The sequence below is a fragment of the Branchiostoma floridae genome, chromosome 1 (genome assembly GCF_000003815.2).
Source record: "Branchiostoma floridae strain S238N-H82 chromosome 1, Bfl_VNyyK, whole genome shotgun sequence".
In the NCBI taxonomy this organism is placed as follows: Eukaryota; Metazoa; Chordata; class Leptocardii; order Amphioxiformes; family Branchiostomatidae; genus Branchiostoma; species Branchiostoma floridae.
Window position 1 is genome coordinate 28,216,225 of NC_049979.1, and position 5,095 is coordinate 28,221,319.

Below are 5,095 nucleotides of genomic sequence, written 5' to 3' on the forward strand. Positions count from 1 at the left end.
TCCTTCCTCCGCACGACTCGCGCAGTGCCACCCGAAGTTGGGCAGCATCGCCAGCAACACAGACCACAGCCAGACGATCAAGACAACGACCTTACACTTAGAGCAAAACGAACGTGAACCGGAGTCGCAACATGGCGTCGGACGGGCTGGTCTCATTGAGGCCATAGCACAAAACCGAACTACCGGAAAAAATGAAGACTATACCCGTCAGAACGTCGCTGGCCGTCAGGTTGGCCACGAGGATGTACGCAGGTGTGTGGAGATGTTCGTGTTTCATGATGGCAGCTAGAGGGAGGCTGTTTGCCACGACCGACCAGAAGCAAAGACACAGTGTAGCGTACACGGTATTATATACATGTATAACGGAGCCGGAATACGAAAGACCTTTTGGATCGTTTTCCAAACATTTGGAGACGTTTGAGGTGATGTTTCCTGATGCTCTGGAACTGACGATGAATGTCGTATTGATGTCACAGTCCTCAAACGAACCGTTATGCGGCGTTGAGTAGATGGAAAATCCCGTTTCAGTTGTCAAATTGTAGCAGGGTTCAGAAGCAGATGTTGCCCCAACGTAGTGAATCACTGCAGCGCTGAATACAAGCAACAACACCCGCCAGTAGCGTTCTCTGGAACCCATTATTAACCCTCGTCGTAATTACGAGAATTAGATATATAAGATAAAATAAATAAGACAGAGTGAGTGAGCAATAAAGAGATAGAGAGAGAGCAAGAGAGATCACGAAAGGATGAGGATTAGGACACAGGAAAGTAGGGCTAAACGGTGATCTATATGGCCTTTACCGCCAGTCCCAAAGTACTAGCCCCACTTCGAGCTTGTATACACCTTTCTCACGCGGCGGCCATCATAGATTGAAGACGAGGTCAATGAGGCAAACAAACAAAAGTTATTTGTAAAATCAGCTCCCATTTAGTTTTTCCCCAGACCACACAAATTTTCACAATATAAGATCAAATAATAAATATTATAACCAGTATTATGCAGCGAAATATGTAGCAATTTCGACTCGCGTACTGACCCCATATTCCCTTAAGAGATGCAAAATAAAAACATAATAATGCAAATATTTGACGGACTTGCAGCCATTCTCTTATTGGTCAATTTTCTAATTTCCGTGCTATCATTGGTTGAACTACTAATTATGATGGACAGTCTTTTGTTTGCCTCATTGAACTCGTTTTAGATCTATCATGGCCGCCGCGTGAGAAAGGTGTATAATCAGCTATCATATGCGGTTTGACGTCTTGCTTTCTGAATGCATTAGAGCAACAGGTGGAATGGGCACCTCTGATTGGCCTGTAAAGAATGTCGGACAGTTAGGCACTAGGCAATATGCACGTACGACTTTCCTCACTTGATGTAGGTGTAAAATACGATGGAGGATGTGAAATATGTTGTGTACAGTTTTTTGGTATTCAGCAGTTCATAAACATCCGAGCCTAGCCTCCCATCTCTCCTATTGATGTATTAGAATTTGAAAACACCGTCCGTCGACTTGTTATAGTGAAGTAGCATTACGGCTTGCTGAAGAGTGTGTAACATAATCTTCCCCAGGCACCCAAGGTTATATTGCACCCTTACGTAATCCAAACATCTTTACGTACACAATCAATGTCAAAGTCATATCCAGTTGCTTGAGTAATTGCTATTTGGTGTATCTTATTAACTCGGTGTCTAATCATCATCTACGTACGTCTTACATAATTTGACAGGAAAATTTGTTCTATTTCAAAGTTTCAAAGTTTCAAAGTTTCATTTATTGACAGACAGGCCAAAATACAGTTACATCTGTACAAAGTAAGGGTTGAAATTTGAATGTCCTTCAGAACGTGCTGATTTTTCAGAAAACGTGCACACATCAACTTCTTTGGTTAAAATGTGAGGGAAACATCATTTACGGCCTTATATCCCATCGTTTTGTTTCCTTTGGAATGTTTTATATATTGCCGTTATACTAGTAGTAGTAGTAGTATATTAGATACAAAGCAAAACAACAAGCCTAAAAATTACAACTTATTTGCGATCAAATGATCCCCCAAACGGTCCCCATTCCGATTACATCGAAACCTGGCAATTTTTGTTTTAATACTTTTCTCGTTGCGGCCGGACGTAGTACTGCAGATTAGGCTCTGTAAGGGTACATAGTCACGAATTGAACAAACCGCCAGGGGTACCCACTACCAAAATGTAATACGGGTTATGCTGTTCACCACACTCACGCGCGCGCACGCACACACACACATGCATACACATCACACCATGGCCAATACAAACGCTGTTGAAAACATAACCTTCATAGCGAAGGTAAATACCCAAGATATCAGACCTAAACAGGAAGCCACACCCGAAGTTTGAATGACCTAGACAAACTCTGAAAGGCATGAGTTCACATAGAAAGGATGTTTGTTTGTTTGTTTGTTTGTATACTTGCTTATTTGTTTGTTTGTTGAAGCGCCGCAAGTAGAGCCGATATAACACCGTGGCCGACGCTTGAAGCGCTAAGTTCTTGTACTCTTTCACTTCTAGCTCATAAACCAATGACTAGGTTCAAGACAGTAGGGATCATGCAGCCTAACTGCAGTGCAGGGTTTTTCGCACAGAACCCAGAGGTCATATGTTCGAATCCTGCCACGCCACCGATCTAAACGACCTTCCTCACTCCCCCCCCCCCCCCCAGGGGGGAAATGGGTGCCTGACTTCGGTTGGGGAGGTAAAATGTCAAGGGTTGGCTACCACCTAACACCTTCCACTACCGTACCCTACACACAGTAATCCACTGCCCCTACGGCCTAAAAAAAGGCTCTGGGACCACCTTTACCTTGTGGTTCGGGATGCATTCATAAAAGTACATCCAATATTCCATAGATATTGGCAACATTGTGCTTTCCTTCCCTCGCGTTTCAAAATGTCACGATCATTTAGGTGGTGCGTTTGCCAGCTGAACACCTGACGTTAATTGGTCTGATTTCACTCCCATTAGGGTAGATTTACCGACCAAAAGGACAAACATACGCTTTTATTATCGGGTACTGTAAAAACGGCGATGGTTTCATGTTCACTGTGACTCTCTTCGCCGAGACCGGAATACTACCGCCAAAATGTGTGAGTGTTTTGCCAAAATATGTGAGTGTTTTGTCTTCTAACCTGTTCCTCCTCCGTCTCCAAACAAATAAGGTCGATGACCTGTACCAGACTGCAGTCACCATGGTTACTAAGGGTTTGTCAGGCACCCAGTGGTGTTCAATTACATCATGCTGCACCTGGCAGCTCGGTGAAAACCGTAAGGCCTTGTCATCATACCCAATGAATGTGTTGCAGTAAGATTTAACAGAGCAATAGTTTGCTGTGAAGGTAAACATTATGTTTTTGCTTGCAGATACCACCTTTCTATTTTGCACTATACGCTCGGACACTTGTAGTGGCAGGTGACACATAGTACAGTGCGTTGCCTTGCTGTTTCATGCAGTAGCAAGGTGTATATTTACAGGAAGAGGTTGCTAGCTCTTCCCTTTAACTTGATCGAGGTAACGTCACCTCCTCGAACACGGGACCTCCATCTTGCATCCCTTCCCCCTTCCCAGTTTCCCAATTACCAACTAATTGAAACCAACAGGCTGCTACCAATTGAGCTACAGGGACATGCCCTTTCGATGATGATTACCTGAAGAGAAAATACTGTACCATTATTACAAACAGTCATTGTTATCCGCCGTTTCTGATGTCGTCACAAAGCCACATTGCTCTTTCCATGACGTCACATTGGAGACGTTGCTACGCAACCGGGTTGTTGACAGGTCCGCCATGTGTAACAAACACGGACGGCCGAGGAGGATTCGTTCTTGAATTATTAAGAATAAAATGAATATCTTCATGACAAATAAAGGTTTGTGCGGAACAAAGTAGGTCATTAACAGCTTATGGACCATGTTCAAGAACGAAAATGGTAAGTTATCAATTTATTTCGTTGTTTTCCTTTACAGGGATCACCTTCAGTCTGATCTGTCAATCCAGTTGCTACATTGTGAGTCCTGTAACCTGACCCACGTGCACTAAGACCTATGTTTGCCACACATAAATATTCGTTTGTTTATTTCTATCTTTTAATTTCATATTTTAAACCGCATCGTGGCGTTACATACAAGGTTTTTACTGAATAGTACAAGCTGAATATCTGGACAGATTTATTTGATCCACTCATACCGAGAACCTATAACGTTAACGTTACTCATTTCAATAAGTGTGCTCATAGTGGTGGGTTATTTTTAACGTGTGAAAGTTGGTTGTGTAAAAAGAGTCTCTTTATTCATGTGAAAGTATCGTACATATAGTCTAGCATATTGGTTCGGCTTCATTTTACTTCTTGGTAATGGTGAAAATATAGGACTGTATGGGTTTAGCAATAACTTTAACGTTAATCATTTTGTAAAATCAAACACACGAGGAATACACTTTTTCGGAGCTACTCATATGTCTAAAATGAAAAGCAGAGAAGTTTTTCTAGATCGTTTGCAATGACTTGGGTAATGTTTATAAACTGCTGTGTTTCAAAGGCAGGTGGAAGTACATGTGGTTGTATTCATTAGTTGGAGGAACGTGGATATGGAAATAGTTATGTTTGTGTAAAAGGACAACATGTTCTAGTCGAGCAAGTGATGAGCATGAGGTCATCTGAGGTTACAAGAGTTGCTTAGCAACAAGGTTGTTTATAAACAGCCTCGCCTGTCAGAAGAAGACTGACCGTGACCGGAGGTGTCCACAGAAGAGGATCTTCCTAATAAAATCGACAATAAAACCGTCTTTGATGGGAAATAAAGGAATATAACCATAAACATACATTTCTTTCAGGTCAATTAGCCCCATCAGGCCAAAACTTTGGAGGTAAGTTTCCTTTTTTCTTCGTTGTGTGTGTGTGTGTGTGTCTGTGTGTCTGTGTCTGTGTGCGTGCGTGTGTGTTGGGGAGGGGGGGGGGGGCGTTGCATTGTTTGTGCGTGGTGTATCTATACACTGGCAAGCGTAAGGAAAACATGCGACGGTGACAGCGAGACACTGCGAGATGTTGAATATTTGGACATGGAC